This window comes from Dermacentor albipictus, chromosome 7 (assembly GCF_038994185.2).
Source record: "Dermacentor albipictus isolate Rhodes 1998 colony chromosome 7, USDA_Dalb.pri_finalv2, whole genome shotgun sequence".
Classification (NCBI taxonomy): Eukaryota; Metazoa; Arthropoda; class Arachnida; order Ixodida; family Ixodidae; genus Dermacentor; species Dermacentor albipictus.
In genome coordinates, this window is record NC_091827.1 from 115,508,856 (window position 1) to 115,530,135 (window position 21,280).

The 21,280-nt window shown below is 47.1% G+C and overlaps 1 protein-coding gene across 3 annotated transcripts in view; it reads right to left on the minus strand.

The window, feature by feature from the left end:
- LOC139046702 (sulfotransferase ssu-1-like) overlaps window positions 1-21,280 on the minus strand; it is a 91,231-nt gene that overhangs the window by 59,013 nt on the left and 10,938 nt on the right. Inside the window, exon 1 of one of the 3 annotated variants that reach the window (XM_070521443.1) lies at window positions 3,823-3,919. The exons of the other annotated variants lie outside the window; for them this stretch is intronic. The gene's annotated coding sequence lies outside the window, so the exon portion shown is untranslated. Of the gene's footprint in view, window positions 1-3,822; window positions 3,920-21,280 lie in introns of those variants that run through there. 3 annotated transcript variants of the gene reach the window in all.

Sequence of the window (21,280 nt, forward strand, 5' to 3'; positions counted from 1 at the left end):
TCCAACGCGCCGTCTTTCCGCGGGTAGGGGTACACATCCTTCATGATTTTGTTCTGGTGACGCCAGTCGACACAAAAACGAAGAGTTCCAACCTTTTTTTCTTCGCCATGAGTAGAAGATGCACATGGGTTTTCCGACGGCGGAATGATGACGTAGCGCAGCATTTCGTCAACTTCGTTCATTATAGCTTCTAGTTCTCGTGTCGAAACACGGTGAGGGCGTTCTCAAATTTTACGCGATGCTTAGCAATTGTTGTATGTGCGTATGGTGATGAAAGGAAGTCCTTGTGTTCCTTCAGGACATGTTTGAGCTGTGCTTACTTATGCCTTGGAAGAAACGGAATTATATCGGAGGCTGGTTCAATAACGCGGAGCGTCATTGTAGGTTCGGCTGAATCATAGCGGACTGTCGTATCTTCGACTGCTGTCGCTTCTTCCACGCAGGCAATCTTTGTGCCCTTGTTCGGGTGTTTAAATTCGAAGGTTCACAGCATTGCTTTCGTCTTTCCTCCTCGCAGTTGAGCAATTGCTCTCGCGTCGAAAACTTGAAGGTCGAGCTTTGGAAGTTAGTCACCCTCGACGACGCCTCCTACGTCTGCACCTATTTTGGTGCCGTCGTAAATAATGATAAAGGCCGCCCCACATCCATCGTTTCTACCGGCATTTTCTGGTGTTGCGTAACTCGACATCGTCGCATGAACGCCGCCACAAAGAGCGTCCAACCACACGAACGGCACGCGGACAATTTATGATTGGTCTGCGCTCACCGAATTGCTTCCGGCGGCGGCGGCGAGATCTGGTGCCTCTTGAGCGCGCCAACCTCAGCGTCGACAGCGGGCGACGCCGGGTGGCGGAATCCCGGGAAAGCGCTGAATGTGAGGCCGCCTTCATGAAGCAAGGCGGGACGCTGACTTGACCTTCGAGCCCAATCAAGGCATGGTGGCAGCGAGAGCTCTCCGGCGGTATCACTTGATCATCAGAAGGCGTTATCGGTTGGCACTTGCGGTCGATGCGATCATCGACCGCAAGTGCCAACCGTTGGTTAAGGAAGTCGATACCCTGAATTAAGTCACGTGAGCATTGTTGGAGGTTAACGAAAGTCGCTGGTTAGGTCCGGTCATGAACGGTCATTCAAGTCCTGCAGATTTAAGTCGGCGTTATCAGGTGTCCTCGAGCCATGCGGAGTTCGGCGGACTTCCGAGGCCATCTTTACTTTACTCATTTGACTTGGCGGCGAAGTTTCCTCTGGCGACAGAAGTTAGCACCTGTGTCTTCTGGGGTGTTGACGTTCTGGTAATTTATAGGAAGGTCGAGGCCGGTGTTTCGTGGCCTTCCATTTGGCCAGGCCATGGCACCGTATCACAGCTGCGTCGTGTTGTCCCGGTACTGTGACTTTGCATCGTCGAGCTTCCTTGAGGCGGCATCTGCTTGGCTTCGAGGCGACATCTGGATGGCCGCGTTTCGTTGCGGCATCGTCGAGGTCGCTCTTACCACGTCGTCGTCGTCGGAGGAGGAGGAGGAGGAGGAGGAGGATCTTGGGCATTTCGACGAACAGCAACCGCATCTCTATCGGTTGCTACGTTTATTTTCTCGGTTATGGGCTTTCGGGCCGGCACCGGACTGGGCAAGTGTGTGATCGCCGCTGCGCCGACAGGTAGCGTTTTTTCGACGGCGAACGAGACAATCACCAGGGTCTTTATTGCGTGGGGGCGATGTAGTCGGCGTCATATCAAGGCCGTACGCATTCCTGTGGGCACGGAATGTTGACGGTGAACCCTCGTAGTCTCAAGTCACGGTATGGACATCGGTGATAGGCATGGCCGGCTTCTCTAAGGTGATAACAAAGCGGTCAATGGCCTGGAGTGCCTCATGCGTCCATTTCCCTAGTATAGCTGCGCCGGCCGATGGGCGCGCGTTCTGGCGGCGGCGGACGACGAGAATGTGGCGTGACGGGGTCTTGGCGTGGCTGTGGGAAGAAACATGGCGGCGGACAGCAGTGGCGTAGCTTATCAATTCCGGCTGAGGTTGTGGCGTTTCAGCAAATCCCAGCGACTGATGGATTTCATCACGGCCGATGTCGGAGACAAAGGCCATTTGAGGCTGCGATGCAAGATAATTTCACGCAGTTCTTCGCGCAGAATTGCCCTAATACTCTCTCAGAAGTTGACGGAATATAATTCTTGCACTTCTAACTTCAGCGTGAGCCCTTGGCGGTCATATTGCCTATTGCGCATTTCCAACGTCTTTTTGATGGTCATGGCTTGTGTTAGAAAATGCGCAACGGTCATTGGGCGTGTTTCTATTTAGTCCGGTGAATATTTCTTTAATGCTGTGCATCAAAAAAGTGGACCTTCATTTTTTCTAGATCATGGCGGGTGTCAGCGTGGTGGAAAAGACGCGTTATTTCTTCCGCGAAGGTGGTGATATTATATTTGGGCAACTGCGCTCGGGATTGCAGCAGAAGTTGAGCCCTTTCTCTTATAACTACGCTCGTAACGGTGTTCAAGAAGTTGCTTCGAAAGAGCTCGCTCGTTGTTAGAGTGGTCTCCCAGTTCTAGAACCACGTCCGAGGAGCGTCGACAGAGAAATAGACTTGCCGTAACGTGCCGACGGAGTTCAAGTTATTGAACGTCGCGTCCCTTTTTTATTTATGTAGCCAGGTATATGGGTGTTTCGTCATTGATCCGTGGCTACCTTGGTTGCGGTAGCGTCACAGGCGGAGACGACGCTGAGGCTGTCATTGTTGCTGCTAACTTGGGCGTGGGCTTACGGGTGTAGTGTAGAAGCCCGTGCACCGGTAAGAATTGAAGAGTTGGGCTAGCTCACAGATCCGCGCTGATTTTTCGTGGACGATGCCTGCAACGTTTAGCCTTGGATTATGGCGTCGTGGGGACGTCCCATAAAGGAACGCAGAAGCACCTCCGCCAGACGTCACAGTGCCATGGCGGCGTACAATAACACACTGGCAACAGTATCACTCAAAAACGTTAACTCTTTATTTGGCGAACCTGTGCACAGCAAAACAAGTGGCACTTAAAACACAACGATAGCGGCTAGCATAGAGGGCGATCGTCCGAATCTGATGTGCGGGTCAAGTGCGTGGGAATTTATAGATGAGTCGTCAAACGTTCCAGCATAATCCCAAGTGGCCACGCGCCTTCCAGAAAGCACTACATAATTCGTGTAGTGCATGCCGCATGATTACAAAGACTTCCACTAGAAGATACACAACAGATAGAATCAACACTAACATTTGAGTCCGTTCCAAATCATGGAGGCGCCTCTTGCATGTAGCGATAGCACTAGCTTTCAGTTGTATGCACGTGAACTCGAGTGCCCGGTAAGGAATAAGTGCATGTGTCAATCCTGTCAAATCAATCAGATCATAAGGAATTTATTAAAATCTAATTGTGCCCATCTGATTTCTTTGACTTTGTCTACTTCAGGAGCGCACACTAGCTTGAAGCCGGTGCTGCCTCTCAGAAAATATGCACATACAACACCTCATGAAATGCGTTGAAGTACAACGCAATAGGCGGTTCACCAACAATCCCCATCCCCTAGAAATGCTAATGAAGCCCATTATTTGGACACCTAGTGCCGCCAGTTTACAACCATCTGTAGTGTAAGTAAAGTGGCCAGGGAAAGGGTTATCTTGGCAATGCAAACTGAGCAAGAAAACTAGTTTTTTGTGGATCTATATGTACCTAAATTTTCCTGCGCAACAAAAGTGCTTACTGCAATTGCCCGTGAATTAGTGCAAAGAATGCAATAAACAACGTGTGGGCCAGAAAATCCAAGTGCATTCGATGAGAAACTGTACCTGTCTTTTAGAGACAGCCGAACGACGCTTTGCTGCGCTGATTCCCGGTCTCAAAGTGATAGGCAGAAGCTTCCTTTACACGCAACTTTCCACGAATGCTCACTTAAGCCGTGGAAGGGGCACAGAAGAGCGCCGCATAGCTTCAAACGCGCGTTAGGTGAAACATATAGCTACAGCTGTAGGAGAAGGGAAAGAGAAAGAGGCATAACCTCTACCTTCCATCAGCACGAGGCTACAAAATACCCAGTAAATGACGCGAGCGTAACGACAAATAAGCGATAGGCAGCAGGGCTGGTAATTTCTTTTTGCTTCGTTTCTTTTCATATTTTATTTTTGCTCACTTTTTCTCCTTTAATGTTTTTGTCATATGGAGAGCGTGGCTAAAGACTGTCGCACATTGTGCGATTTTCATCGCACAGGAAGTGCAGTTTCCGCCACATGCGGCGGAAATAGCATTCACAATGTCGATACCTCCCTACATTTTTCGACTGCGACGAAACGGTGACACGTCACACCGGCTGCGATTTTTGGACGAAATGGCACCATGAACTTTTCGCTGCTTGTTTCGGGAAATGGCATCTCGCTTAACAAGTTCAATTGGCGGATACGTAAACTGTCGAATCCGGTATGTAGCACCAACACGCGAAGCGAGAATAAAAAAAAACTTGTACTGCAGACTTTATTCTCCCATTTCTATGCGTTCGTTGACATACTACGTTGCAGATAGGGTGCGTGTTCACGTTTGCTTTTTATGCTACAGACCTAGTACTTGCTACGCACCTTTGCGAGGTCCCATTACATTGCGATATTCGATCCCTACGATAGAAAATGGCATTCTGTGGTCGTCACAATTTTGTTAATTGTTAAGGAGAGGCGCTCCTCGTAATACTTTTTCGTTACTCGTACTAGAGGTTTCAAATTTAATCTATTTATACAGTTGTCTAAGCAGATTTCAATTGCTTCACTACTTTTGGTGTAGCTGTTATAGCTGTTCAGTTATGTTATGAACAATGGCAAAATGTACTAAATTTTCACACACATTATTGTGCTGCTGGTTGTTTAGCTCCGTGTAGATCGCACAGAGCCGATATCTAGCGAAAGAGCGTGTACGACTGCTGGAAGTATAGAACAATATTCGAGCATTTCAATAATTTTTTTTCACGACTATCTGAAATGTAAATTTCTACTTTCACAACTACTACTGGCAGATATTGCAATTTCAAGTACGTATCAGCACTGTACATATCTTCAAGAGTACGTATGCTAAATATTGTTAGTATCAGACAATCATAAATGTACGAGGTTATTTTCATGTTACTGAAAAAAAATTGTTGATGTGTCCTAATTATTCTTTCATAGTTGCAGTAATTCTAGATGCTGTTTGAATAGACATCGGCACTTAGCGATCTGCAAAGAGCGAAATAAGCTACAGCACGAAGTTTTTGCAAAAATGAATCACGTAATAAATTGCCCGCAAAATTGCTCTATTTTCCCATTGTGTATGACATAACTCAAGAACTATAGTGGCTACACAGAAACTAATGAGATGTGAAAGCTGCTTGTAATGCTCTATAACCGGGTGGAATTTCAAATCTCCAGTACAAATATTTAATGAAATGTTTTTTTTTTTTTCGAGGAGCGTCTCCCCTTAAGCTGTACAGGAAAATCGCGCGTGCAGAGCAGTTTAAGTAATGCCAACCTATGCAATGTCGTACGAAGAGACAGCAATGTACCCAAAGTGTCAACGTTGCGGTGAACACCCTAGCCTTAAGTCGCATTCTTTTTCTATAGCTTTTCCTGTCACGCGTAAATTCCTTGATGCATCTTGAAAGGTTATGAAAGCTAATCTGCTCATTAAATTTCACATGCTAAACGTGCCGGCTATCGTAATGAATTGTGAACGATCGCATATTTCAATCGGTCACTTCAATAAACAGCATCGTCAACTTGTTTTCCAATATTTCGTACACGTTACATTGTATCTCTTCTTCGGAGAAGAATTTCTTTTTGCCAACACAGAAACCAATCAACCTTAAATATGCTGCGGATTTTGTGCCCTTACAGCACCTGTATTATCCCTTGTTTTGAATGGTAATTACATATACAGTTACATAACATTATTGGCTTGCTATAGTGACAGAGTGACAACGCACCCTACCGCAACGTCAACTAAAACTCCTGCAACGATGTCAAAAGCTGGCAGACAGCCTGTTCTTATATCCGCGAAACGTGATACGAACATCCTCACACGTTGATGTCACTCCCGTGTTTGGAAGGCGGGTGAAGTCGTGGGCGATGCATCGGCTTTTAGCATCATCGACATTCAGCAGTAATTTCGTTGAACATCGAAGAGTCGTTGACCATCGAAAGTTCAGGTTAAACGCAACGTCCGCGATTCCTTTCAGAACGTGCGCGACCTCATCGGCTTCTGGCATCTTGACGCAACCTTTTCGGCTAAAGGCCAGCCCATCCTGAATGTACGTCATGTATGACTCGGTAGAAGTCTTCACATGCCAGGCAAGTTCTTTCTTGGCGGCGCGCTCGCAGCCTGCAGCTTTGCCAAGCAACTCGCGAAGTTTGGTCTTACATACGCTCCAGCTTGTGAGCTCCTCTTCAGTGTTATCAAACTACGCTTCCGCAGTTTCCTTTAGGTAAGATATTAGGTCCGCCAGCAGCAAGCTCGAGTACCACGTGTAATGTGCGCATGCGCACTCAAAGAGTGGAATTCAATCGTTGACGTCGTCGCCATCAGCGCCGGAAGGGGTGCCAGGATCACATGGTGCAGCCACGACGATGGCGGGAATGGCGGCCGCCGCTGACGTAGTTTCACCGCCGGAAGACAAGCATAGAGTGGTGACTTGGCGACCACTGCGGAGCTCCATCTTGCGTCAGATCCCCAGCACTTTCCCCGAGGTGTGACGTGAAGGCACATACAACAGGGAGACGTATTTATAATATATTTACAAGGAGAGCAAGCACTGAACCATGTGGTCGAATGAGCCCGCCAGATCAACGGCGTGTTCTCCATCGACGCCCCTCTAGAGGAATATTACCCAAGCAGTAATATACCTATGCAATAGCGGATCAACGGTTCGGTGTAGAGCATCAACAACGAGGGTAGTGACACTTTTTGTGACGCAACGTTTATATATAGCATATAAAGCTGCAATGACCTTTCATATTCTACTTATCTGCTTGCGTAGAGCTTTAGTTAGCGACTGCTCATTAACGTGCAACCCTTTTATGATTTTGCTTGTATGAGAAAACGTGTGGGGACCAGAAACGTTTCATATGTGATGCATTGGCACAAAGCGTTGCAGCATATTGCTGCTATTTACATTACCGCCACTTACAGCTCGGATTACCTGGTGACTTGTAACAGTAAGTAATTTGAAGGTGAGTTAAAAAAACTAAACATATATTTCAGTAAAATAGAACGGTGGTTTTGTATCACGCAATCACAGTGTATTCGTAGTAATGCGATGCAGGCAGCACCACTAATAGTTATGAAACTTAAGAAAGAAGAATTGTCAACTTACCTGTTAAAAAGAACAGACAATAGATAATTCAGTGCCTGTGGAAAGTAGCTTAAACTGGCTCTTGTGGACGCTGATGAGACAAACGGAGTTTAAGGTATTACAATGTTTCTCTAATGTCTTTCCTAACACCTAGCATTCTCCAGATTTTGTACCAAAGCACCACGCAAGAGAAACTTCGATAACGATACTATAGCGGCATCAGAATTTGTGCGAAAGACGCCGCACGCATTGGCGTATGCGGCACAGTACCGTTGCTACAAGTAAGAGTCATGGCAATGAATCTAGCAAAAACTAAACAGAAAAGGATTCAAGAAAATAAAAGGCCGGCTGCGCACAGACGTTAGTGCGCTTGCTTTGTCGACGTGGCCCGAACGCCAGCATGTGATTCTTATCGACCAATAGGAACGCCCAGTCGTCATCGCCTGCCCTCTCTGGAGGGCTCTGGCGGAAAGATAAAATGTTGCTGCCTTTGGTTTTATTCAGGGTGCTTAGTGGTGGCAGTATCAGCTTGAAGAGTTCAGCCAACATTTCTAGTTTCGCGCGGAAATGCTACGATAGCAGTATCTCGTATCTTAAGATACACGATACATTATTGCATATATCACAAATACAGATACTGATACACGTCTTTCCGGACCAATCATGATACAGATACAAGATATCCAAACAGTATCTAAGATAATATGTAAGACACATACATTTTTCCTTCTGCCCAACACTGGTTGCGCACTCCAATACAAATTTAAACTTCAAAACATTTTTAAATAACACGCGTATTATTTGCTCCTATAAAGACAGGTCAACAGTATTATAACGTACACATTTTTTTCGCTGCATTAAAACATTTCTGTAGCGTTTGTCACGATGCATGGCAGCAAGCAACTCTGGGCGCCACACCAGCTGTCTAAAAAAAGCATTGCTACGCACGCGATTGCACAGATATTTCTTTATTTATTTTTCTCCAGTCGCAGCATGTGAAACAGGCCAAAAGTGACCTTCGAATGTCTGCACTCTCGTGAGCATAATAGAGGAACAAAAATATGCCTGCGTAATTTTGTCCACGCATAGCGAGCGCAGAGTCATAACTGAACTCTGCACATTTTCATATTCGTGGTTAACTGGTATGTGTGCTTGATGCAGTTCATGCGCCTGTTTATGACACAAGGAATGTGACGCTCAAAAAAGAGAGGCCCAACTAAAAAAAAAATGTGATCGCACTGTCTGGGGTGGATAAAAACCGCCAAACACCTGGTGTACGTGCAAACTGTAAAACATATATATGAATTCTGCCTCACAATCAGAGAACAGATTGTAACCTGTAGCTCGTCAAATAAGAATGAACCCTTCAACCTAACGCAGGCAGCAAAGCTACAACAAAGCGACGGAACGCTGTCAAATATCTGCTGGTGTATTCTCCGCCACTAGCTCCAAGGCTGTATATCTCCATCAAAACAAGTAAATGGGGGTCCACTGAGAGTGTTGTTGCAAACGCTGCACATCCATTGCTCTTGAATAACAGAAACAAAAATAGTACATTCTTGAACAAGTATTAGCTGCCTGCCTACAGAAGAATTGCACTGGTAATAAAACAAAATGGTACAGCAAGTTTGAGGTATGATAAAATGCACTTCGCTATGGTAGCTTTAATGTAGCTGAATAAACAAGAACACTGTATAATAACTATATTCGAGCGCACTTTCGATATTTTACTTTACCGAAGCATTGACGCGCCGCGATCTTGGGCTGTTAACGCTAGAATGTTTTCAATCTGTTACAAAGAAATTACAGAACTACAGTAAATTGCATAAAGGCATTATAAATGGGTCTATTGAGACGTTCGGTGTTTCATGATGACGTTATTCTGCTGGCGTTGTTTGTGTGACATCCTGAAATGACGCCCGTCTACGAATTGTAAATAACTTTCAAAATAAAATCTACTATCAATAGCAGAAAGTACGGTGGCATCTGCGTCTTGAGACCAGTCATCTAATATGGCTCTATGTTTGCAAAATCATCGTTATTTTTTATTGCGCACGCGCATTTCTACTGCACGGTAGCTTAAAATATACTGCGAAAATTAATGCAGATATGAGCTCCATCCTGAAATGTCTATTTGGCTCAGTGCAAAAGGCCATCTGTGGTTGGTAACTGAGTTGATAGTAACTTTGCAAGCACTCTCAAGATACAATTAGCTTATAATTACTTGGCCTGCGATTTTGTATAAGGGGCGCATTAAGCACTCAGCTGCCACGCTGTAATCTTGCCAGACCCTCCTCAGCCGATAATTAGAACCCATACGAAAGCACGTGCGAAGATCCATGACTTCATATAGGTCGCAAGAGTGCACTGGAAAACATATTTCGAGAGATCTCACCATTAGGTGGTAATCAGCGTTAAGTGAAGTATTTATGTTTTGCGCAAATGTCAATCCAACGATATCAAGGTGGAAACGCAGCAGTCATTAGGAAAATTTTCGCTTGAAACGACGCAAGTATAATTAAATTTACGCACTTCTCTGAAGCCTACTTAAATTATCCTTAACCGACTTCATCGCGACTCTCTAGCTAAACCACCCTCGCTCAGGCTAATGCTCTGACCTGGATTTGACCACTTCACTTGCTTCTCGATTTTCAGATGCTTCTGTTGCCCATTTCTTCACCTCTACTCCTGTAGCCAAATATTCCAGCTTGTGCTGCCAATTTCTTCACTTTTAGCATTTTGTTCTGCTCGTTGGGCACATGCGAGTGATATGGGGCCAGTGGCAATTACCTATGCAATGACCTCAATTCTTTTCTCGGCACGGCTGCAGCAAGCAGTATCTGCAATGTGTGGACATGCGGTAAAGGATTATGAAGTTTTTCTTGCAGCGCAAAAAACACGACGACGCAGAGGAGTAAACAGAAACACACAGTACATGTGTGTGTCTGTTTACTGTTCTCCGTCCTCGTGTTTTTTTGCGCTACAATAAACACTTCAATATGTAACACCAACAAGCCCAAATGTCTGCACTGAGGTAAAGAACTTCCACTTCAAAATAATTATATAGAAAACTAGCTCACGAATTCAGTCGACTTCATTACGATAAGTATTCAGGCTGTGTAGGGACAGACTTTACTGCTGAAGAAACCTTTGTTTAACATATGTAGAGGTTATTTTGAAATGTTCATTCCTTCGTTTCATGCGACAGAAATTGTGTCATGGACAGATCCACTACGCTGTCAGCCACACTCGGCCAACGTTCTTAGACATACTTCAGTTTTGCAGCTCCCTATGCGAGCCAACTGGCCGACGTGGCCGTAGCGGCGGTCACTGGAACTACCGGCGCTGCAGTCGTGTCTTTCGTCACACGCCACACGTCGTGTGCTCTTGCTGCGATGCGTCGCTTGCACCAACTGGCATGTAGCACTTATTCGTCGGTAAATGTAGTTTAGATGAGCACTCCGAGTTTTGTGACAAACCTGCAGCGCTTAAGTAACAGCGACTTTACAGTGTCGATGTATCAATGTGTACTGCAGTCACGTGTCTCTTCACGCATGGTGCTTCGTCTACTATGATGGGCGCGACGCGTCGTTTGCCCTACCTTGCGCCGCTTGCTCGTTAGTGAATGTGGTTTAGCTACCCGCTCAAATATTTATGCCAAGATTAATGCAAAAAACGCCATTTCCTGTGCCAACATCGAAATGCACGCGTGGTCAGTGCATCGAAGCTGTCGCTGTAGGGGGCAAATGAGCGGCCGGTCGCAACGATTGGGTTTTCCAACGAACTTTTCCTAGTCAGTAGTGCCGATTTGGTCTGCAGAGTGCATTTTTCTGGCAGCGTCTTCATACCATGTGTAATAAAGACGAGTGCCTGTATATCTGCAGGGGCATTAAGAACGTATCGCACGCTGCTCGAGAATGTAAGGCGCACCAAATGCTACTCCTCTGCTAGTAAGCTAACCGCCTCTCATTATTTTAGTGCTAAGTGATCATTGTGATCACTTTTTTAGTGATCACAATTGCTGATTTCCAGCCTGGAGAGACAACGCCATCTAGCCATACCTTGTTCATGGTGTCGAGGTGTTCAGGCCGCACAGCGGAACTCAGGTTCTTGTAGGCCTCATAAGTAATAGAGTCTGGACAAGGTGCTGTCTTGCGACTGGTACCATCTATCGCTGCAATCAACTCAGGCATGGTGAAAGAGCTTGCAATCCCCACAGAGTCTGCTGTAGATGGTAACCTGACGATATGTGTCGGAATGCCTGCCAAGGTAGCACCATTGGCTGTTTGAGGCAACACGTCGTACTGCGGGAAAAACTTCCGGGCTGCTTCTCTGGCAAAATCATGCGGCGACAAGCCAACAGCGACGCAGGCTGTGGCTGCCACGTGTGGACGTCGGCAACCGGGTTCCATAGCACGAAACGTTCGCTAGAGAGAAGCGTTCGATGTCGTGTATGAAAAGCGCTCACACCACGTATACCAGTGCCTCCGCGAGAGGTCGCGTTCATATCTCTGGGCCTTAGTAGTAAGGAAATTCAGTCTTGTATGTACTTGTGCAGACATGGGGTCTCGGGATGCTGCCAGCTCAGCTTGTCTGCGAGCAGCCCACAAGTTGAGCAGGCCGATATACGGTGCCGGTCAATCGACGTCTACCCAGCTGATAGTTGTAGCTTCATTGAGCGCGCTTTGTATGCGGCAACAAGTAGTGGTGACGAGTCCACAGAGGTATCTTGGAGAACGGAGCGAAAGGTGTCCCAGTTGACCACAGAACACTTGCGGCGCAATCGGCGGGCCTGCGACAGATGAAGGCCGATGATGATAGGGTGGTGGTCACTACTCCAGCAGTCGGGCTCCAGGTGCCGAGTGTGCCGGGACCCAACCACCACGTAAGATCTGGTGCGTATGTTGTACGTTGAGCTTGAGGCACAGCCCGCGTTGCTGAATCAGGATGGTTCAGTAGTACAAACAACGCATCCGCGAAGGCGTCCCACACACGCCTACCTCGAGGGCAGAAGTAGGGTACCCCCAATCTAGGTGAGGGGCATTGAAATCACCACCAACTAAAACAGGACGCGCTGGGCACTAACCAGCCCAGATTAATTCTTGAAGAAGAGCCACCAGCTGATCTTATGTAGTATGACACTACCACAACAGTTGCCTTGGGTAACTTCACAGCTACTGCCACTACCTCCTGATATGAGTTACACCAGTTTTCAAGAGAAAGGCAGATCTGAGGATAGCGCGTACCAACATACACTGCCGCCTTTCCTAGAGGGGCAGCTGTGTGCACGCGACGGTCACTCACCGAAGGAAACACGTATCCACTGAAGCCCGGAATGGCAAGCAAGGCATTGGTCTCCTGTAGTATCAGGGTCCACACCTGCAGCTTGTTCATACGTAGACGGGATTTAAGCTCCCCCACTTTCGTGGAGAGACCTCTACAGTTCCACTGGAAGCACGCCCCAAACACCTGTGCCCGCCATTTTGATTACGAGTCCAGCCGTTGTAAAATCACAGATGTCAGGTTGGATAACTGGCTGACCATGAACCGCAACAGCGATGTTGTAGAGTTATCCGGCAACGGAACTGGAGACCTGGTAGACTCTACGACCGCTACAACAGGGCGTGACAGAGACGATGATTCAGCGGAATCGATAGTTGTAGTGGTGTGATTTTCCACTGCGCGTCACCGACGCGAAAGTAGTTCACAGTGCTGTCGGAGCTTGGATGCCTCCGCTAAAAGGCAGGCAATTTGATTGTCAACTGCTGCCATATCATCACGCGGATGTTACGGCCCGCTCTGCTTCTGTGTAACCAGCGGGCGACGGCGGTCTTTGCGAACTTTGTCACTGTAAGTCTGTTGGTAATGGGGTGCAGGCGGGTCGGGCTCGGAAAGCTCTGGCCAGCGGTCGTCATCCCACTCTATCGCCGCAAACCTGTTAGATGTCGGCACTGGTTGTGTTGCAGGATGCTGAGGCCATTGGTTACGAATCCCGCGACGAACCTTCTGAGGGTCCTTTTGCTTTGCGGGACAACTTGGAGAAGTGATATCGTGGTCGTCGGTCTTGCAGAGTCCACATCGGTAAGAAACTGCGCCAGCTAGTACAGCTTCATCTGGCGCTGTAAACGGAAAGGATCGGCGCACGTGGCCCGGTCGGAAACAGTTGTAACAATAGACGACACTGGGTTTATACGGCCGAGGTCGTAGAATGCAGCCATAGTAGTACAGGCAGGTTGGGGGAGTTGGTGGGCCCTGCAAGGTGACGATGCGAGAGCGCCCCTTTCCCATGTAACGCGCTTGAATGACACGGTGAGTAGGACAATAGAGCTCACGCTGTAGAGCAGTCCGGTCCTCGCCAACGTCAACGTTGTAAACGTCACAGCGCTGTAAATCCGGGCCGTCTACCAGGTACACCTGGACCGGCACGGTGACTTCGCTTGTTATCGAGAGACGTTGAAGCGTTCGCAAACGCTTGACAGCAGCCAATGTCGGGAGTCACACAGTGATTGCATTTGACTTCTTCCTGGCCGTGAAGCCGCGGAAGCCTGTGGTGCCAAGACAAGCGTCTAGGTTTGGCTGAATAATCCTGTTCGGAATCTCTGTGAAGCTTGTGGGGGCCAGAGCTCTAATGGTTGCTTTATAGCAAACCGAGCCCGGTGTTGACACAACTGGGTGGTCAGTTGTTAGCAACGCTTGCTTTGGGAGCCGCTGTTCGCCGAACACGAATCTGGTGCAGATTGCTCCTGTGGCGGCACACTCTGCGCATATTTCTGCGCACCTGCCATCTTATCATCTGGCCAAGCATACCACAGCTGCACGCTGGATTGCATGGTCGATAAAGCATAGCGCCACCGCCATGTCACCCGAGGTATGCGTCACCGACGGTGGCTATAAGAACAAGCTGCTTGGCTGATAAAAGCCGCCTTCTACCACCAGCTACGGTGACGAACGTAGCGTTCGTATGCCCGTCCGCTGGCATCGTTCACCGAATAAAGAAGCGTTACGTTTTTATGTTGGGATTCGTCCTTCGCTAGCCGCGACATCCCCACATCTGGTGACCCGGACAACGAACAGCAACGCATCGCCATGGACGAACAAGACGCCCTTCAACGACAGCTGGAACTCCTCAACAGACAGCTTCACACGCAGCAAGAGATGATCCAGAGGCAAGAGCGACAGCTTCAGGAACGGCACGACCAGCTCACTGGTTCCGTGCAGCAGCATCCTGCCGGTTCCGCCGAGGACGCCGCAACCCCGGCAGACGGCATCCCGCACGCTGCTCCGCACGGCGTCTGGCGTGTCGCTGTCAAGCTTCCGCCGTTTTGGGCCGACTCGCCCGAAGTATGGTTCACCCAAGTCGAGGCCCAGTTCTCTCTTGCGCACATCACACAAGACCGGACCCGCTACGACTATGTCGTCGCCCACCTAGATGCCCGCTACGCCAGCGAGGTCCGGGATATCCTTGCCAATCCACCAAAGGCCAACCTTTACGAACACCTCAAGACGGAACTCATTCGCCGCCTGTCACTCTCGGACGACCAGAAGGTGCGACAACTTCAGTCCGCAGAACTTGCCGAGCGCAAGCCTTCGCAGCTCCTCCGCCACATGCGTGCTCTCGCGGGCAACATGGAAGTCCAGGATTCCTTACTGCGAGCACTTTGGCTTCAACGACTTCCACCGCACGTCCAGGCAATTCTGCAGGCTCAGCTTACGCTACCTCTCGACCAACTCGCCGGGATCGCTGACCGCGTCATTGAGGTCTCTTTGCCGCCGTTATCGCCCACCGTCCAGGCTGTCGCCGCACCGCCGAACCAGCGAATACCAGTACACCCACAGACGTCCATCCACGACCGCCGACATCGCAGCCTGCTTCCGTCATTACGCGCAGCGGACGTCTCGTACGCTGCCCAGATTTTTTCAAGCCCTGAAGGCTCTCCACTCCGCGGGGGGGGGTGATGTGGCGACACACTCTGCGCATATTTCTGCGCACCTGCCATCTTATCATCTGGCCAAGCATACCACAGCTGCACGCTGGATTGCATGGTCGATAAAGCATAGCGCCACCGCCATGTCACCCGAGGTATGCGTCACCGACGGTGGCTATAAGAACAAGCTGCTTGGCTGATAAAAGCCGCCTTCTACCACCAGCTACGGTGACGAACGTAGCGTTGGTATGCCCGTCCGCTGGCATCGTTCACCGAATAAAGAAGCGTTACGTTTTTATGTTGGGATTCGTCCTTCGCTAGCGGCGACATCCCCACACTCCGAAGGACGCTTCTAAGAACCACGGGGGAGCCGACGGCACAGATGGTAGCGCAGAAGACAAGTCCATAGGGGTACTCCTTTCGTCAAGCACAACTGGAGCCCCATTCCCGATCGGTGTCTGGGAAGCCATCGCCGGGCTTCGCCATGAGGGCAGATCACTCACGGTCTGATGTGCATTTTGGGAAGGTGATGGGTAGGCTGGTAGCCGAAGGACTTGGAGCAGGAACCAAGAGCTGGGATCCAGGATCAGGTGTCGATTGTGCGGCCAGTAATGCCGTCGTGACGAGCGGCACCGGCGAATCTACCTCCGCCAGCGCGTCACCGCAGGCACTAGGCCTTGTCCCGGTATCCAATTCAGCTGCAGGGCCGATGGAGTGACATTCGCTGAATGTCAACAAACTAGACTGCGCATGAGCGTCCGAAGCATGCGCAGATGTGTTGGGGTCCAATCTCTCGATGCATGGAACGTATTTACGCGGAAGGCGAGATTTTTCACAGGAGCAGTAAGCAACCACCTTAGCAGGGAAACTTCGTCGTCGTTGACCGCCGCAACGTTTACCTGTACGGCCTCATGACAGGAGGAACTTCTCTAGGATGCAAGCAGCCAAAGAACGTAACAAACGTGCATCTACAAGGCATTATCAAGGTTTGTATAATTTGAAGACGTGTGTTTAAACTAGCAACATTATCATCGGGCATTTAGCCCATCTGTGTACGTCATTCTAAACGTGAATTTACTATGAACAATCAGTAATGTTTCTTGTAGCTTAAAATAGATATAGACAGTTGTACTATGAACATCAAAAGGCACTTCTTCCATGGTAACAAAAGTTGTGATTAGTTTGTGCCGGAGTGGCTTTTGAGACCAAAAAAAGTGTCTCGGCACAACATTCCGTATGAAGATCACATAGAGGTAAGATACACCAGTGCCACGTAGACATCCAGAAGAGCTATTATTTGGCGCTATATTTGTGTACAGTGATGCACTGCTTTTTTCACATTCCACGCGGATTTATATTCAACGTGACGACATTCTTATGTTGAAGTCATTTCTCTTAAGAAAGAAATTTCTGCTGTATTGACTTGTATGGTGGTTATTAGCGCAAGAGATTCAATAGAAATGAAGGCAGTTTAGAGTTGCAGTTATGTAATTAATGCATGCCTATCTGATATGCAATGTATATGATATACAGCATTCCTAGCACGAAATACTGCATAAAAATCATGAAGAAATGAGCATTGTCTCCTATTCTGCACTATCTTCCAGAGAACTTATCAGTGTTGTTTTTACTGCACTCCGCTTTCTCATTTCCCATCATTCATCAATGGCAGTCTGCTAACAGAAGACAGTGACAGAACAGAAGGGTCTTGGCGAGTCAAGGTGGTAACAACGTTGCAGTAAATTTATGCATTTAAACCTTATTCATTAGTAACAGCACTAGTTTGGAGTAATTCACACAGACACACATTTCACAGTTATTAGCGTGCGTTAAGCTTGGCTGCTGTTCAGAACTTTCATTTCATTTCATTTCATTTGATTTCCTTAAAGGCCCCATTGAAGGGGTATTACATAAGGGGTGGGTACATACATACATAATGAAATTGATGGCCATATTTTTATTACAGGGTAAGATAATTTGTTACGGTGTTTAAAAATGTGCTAGGACAGGTTATGACTGTGATTTCGTTGGAAAGGCCGTTGCAGTTTGTTGCTGCACGAAAAAAGAATGAAGACGAAACAGTGACAGCTCAATCCACGATAGTGGATTGAGCTTGGAGACAAGGAACGGTATCTGGATAGCGCAGCAAAACAAGGAAAAGGCATCCGCATGGTGTGCTGTCACTCATTGAATGCATAGTTTGTTACTGTTTACTAGTACAGGTGGAGCAGTCGAGGCATAAAGCTACAGAGAACGCAGAGCAGGGGCTGACATGGTAGATAAAGAAGAATGTGCAGTGGAGGACCTTCTCCAACTTTCAACATCTGGCCATCACAAGAGTGTTGCCGAAAAATCTGTGCAAGTAGATTCCTTGTTCATTGTAAGCAGGAAGCTGAACCTTGCCGGCTTGCTGTCTACAGACAACGCTGTTGGAGCTTTCACAGGTGTTCAGTCAGTGAAAACTTTTCATTCAATTTGCAATGAGCTGGTTATAATTGACAATAATGCCTATGAGGTGTCCGTGCTTGAGCGTGTTGCACTTGTCATTCTGCGCATAAAGACTTGTCTTTCATTTGATTGCTTGGGTGCATTATTTATTATCAGCGAAACAACCGCACCCAGGCTCTTTCGCTCTACATTGCGCAGCCTTGCTGCAGTCTTGGAAAGTGAAATTCCTTGGTCCACAACAGAGGAAATAAAATAAACATGCCACTTTCCTTTTCATATTTCGCACGGGTGCTTGTCATCCTCGACTGCACTGAGGTTGAGACAGAAAAGAGTCGCTGTGCTTCAAGCAGAATACTTACGTACTCCCACTACACGGGAACACATAGTGCTAAAATCCATGTGGGTGTATCGCCTGCAGGTCTCATAACGTTTGTAACGAGTACTTTTGGTGTTAGGGCATCCGACAAGGCTTGCTAGAGAAATGACAGGTGCTTCAGAAGTTGCCAAGCTTTCAGGATGACGTAATAGCTGATAAGGTATTTAATGTAGATGAAATGTGCACAAAGCAAGGGCTGGGTGTTATACAACCCTTTCTTGCGTTCTCTGCAGCAATTCTCAGCTGCAGGTGCAACTCGCTAGTGCACGTGTTCACGTTGAAAGAGCGATCCAGAAAATGAAGGTATTCAAAGCATTCAAGAACCCAGTACCTAGGGAAATGAGAGAGGCACTTGACCAAATCTTCACTGTAATAGGAGGCATTTTAAATTTGTCGACATCAATACTTCTCATATAAGGTTCTGCGAACCTTTACCATTCTTCAGAACAGACACAGCAATGAAAAGTTCGTGTGCTTGCAAATGAAGCCATAAGATCTTTATGGAACACACCAAGCTTAAAGCAAACACGTCTGTACCGACTGGACACGTGCCTTCGACTTCAACCCCCCTCTGCAAAAATTATGGGGTTTTATCTGCGAGAACCACGATCTGATTATGAGGCAACCCCCATCTGGACTTTCTCGACTCGAGACAACAGTACTTTGCCGATTGTGGCTTGGTGTTGCGTTCACAAGATCTTTTGCCTTGCGAGTCGTTATAGGTGAGAGCGCAGCTTGCAGTCACTGTGGCACCGAAGAGACTATAGAACTCGAACTTTGCCGCTGTCCTCAATACAGTGCGCACCGGCTGTGGCTAGCGGCCGTATTGGTAAGCATGGGCAACATGCCACTTTCAGAATGCCGACATGAACTGTCGCCGCACCAACAGTCGGTCAAGACTTTGTTGACCTATTTACGTGGCAGTGGCCTATTAGCCTATTAGAGAGACTGATCACGCTCCCCCTTTCTTCATGCATTTGTTTTTGTCCCCGCTCTTCTTTCCATTTTTAATTCCCCTTTGCCTTCCATTGGTGCAGGGTAGCAAAGCGGAGGCTTTAACTGTGGTTACCCTCCCGCTCTTTCTCTCATTTACATCTCTCTCCCCTGAAAATCTTAACTGAATCTACCGTTTCATAACTGTGAGCCACAAGTCAAAATCCTGCTGGTTTTCATGTAGTTTAAGATGTATGCTTTGCTGGCAAAAAGTGACACCTAAAGAGCAAGCACGTGTGTTTATTTTGCTGCCATCCTGCTGTGCATGCTACAGTTGGTTTTATACACCGCAAGCTGCACTGCAAGCACTACAGAGACTTTGTGGTGACGCTCGGTCGTGGCAGTAGTGCACTGATCTGAGTACTAATAGTGCGGCCTTTGAACATGGAAATGAGGAGATCCTTAAATTGTTCAATTAAAGCGGTCTCCTGTCATCCATTAAAGTAAGTCAGTGTCGAGCAGCAAACGTCCACGTTTATTTAGTTGACATATCCCTGATAATCAACATGCTATTGCCGAGGAAATAACGGTTCAATTATAAAAGCAGCCGCATAATTTTTACATGCAACACGCCGTGGTAGTTTAGCAGGTAAAGCGTCGCGCTGCTGAGATGGAGAACTGGGTTCGGTTCCCAGCCCCGGCCGCCACATTTTAGTAGGGGAGCTGCAAGAGCAAGAGCACTCGTGTACTTTGATTTAGGTGCACGTTAAAGTACTTGTGGTGGTAAAATTAATCCGGAATCCCGCACCCACTACAGCATGCCTCATAATTATATCATGGTATTGACCTGTAAAACAAATTTCACATTTTCATTGTTTACATATATGTCTAACCTTATTGAGGTCGTAGATGTTGCAATGCCAAGGCAAAATATATTGCAAAAGAATATGCGCATTGCGCTGTTATTCTGCGAGGAAATTAAGATCGAGAACCGTTTAGGTAGTATTGCTTACGCTGATGTGTCCGTTGTTGTTGCTGTTTGGGATACTTCTGTATAATATTGCTGTCATGAAAAATTACTTTCATTTTCCCAAACGTGTCTAACTGTTCGTCCTTATGTCGCTATTTTAGTATACAAATAGTGCTTGCCAACAAGAATTTGTGTAAGGAGTTCATCCCATAACTTGCAAGCAGCTCTTTTCCATTACATTTAGACGTGAGTGATTTCACTGGTTTAAGTATGTTTGTGTTCATAAAGAGGACATTGCGTGGGCTAATTGTTCGTGATATCAGCGAGAAAACTCCTTCATTTTAGGCTTACAAGCAACGAACACTGATTTATCCCTGGTTTTGCTTTTAAGTAAAACACTGCTAAAGTAAAACACATTATTTACCTTGTGAATTCATTCTGCGCAGTTGTGTGTAAAAAGAGTGCGCTCTAGCTGCCATGTAAAGGGAATGTCACCCTGGCAAGCTTGGAGCTCAGTAGCAATTTATGGCCACTCCTTGTATGTTTTGTTTAAGGGTAATAAATTCAAATTGAGATTGAACAAACTATGTGAAGTTGGGACCATCTATGGATCCGTGACTGTGTTTGATATTGAAAGAACACTTTATTAGAAAACGATTATGCAGCAACAGAGCTCCAACAAATACAGAAATAAATCACTACGTAGAATGACCCGCAATTCCATTTGTTTGTCCACCACAGTGCAATGACTAGAAAAACTTGGGCCAGGGCCCTCACGACTCCTTTATGTAGCCCCCTATCTATTTCGTTAAAGCAACAGGCAAAGCAGGTGCAACGAAAGGAGTAAAGGTTGCTTTGGAGGCAGGCTGGCTAACGACGTTGACGTAGGTAGGTTTCCTGCATCAAGAAGATGTTTAGGATCCCCGCTGCGCACTTATCACTGTTATATCTAGGGAGTAAATTTGCTCTCTGACCTTTTTTTCATTAAAACTGAATTCTAAAAAAAAACAATTGCTGTACTTTTTTCAGTTTAAATTAAAAAAGATGAAGCCTATTGGCATTTCATTACTGGTATGATGCAAAGATTGAACACTTCTTTCTAGGGCAAGCTTATATCTTCTTGCTATGCGTCAATACTCGCTGCCTTTTAGCCAACAGAGGCATCTTCTAATAGAATTCATTTTATTTGTTTCTATACAATCGTGGAATGGTTAGTCGAGTTTACTGCTTCTTGACAGAGACCTTGTAACCAGACACAAAGCAGGGCTTGACATCACAGTACAAGTTC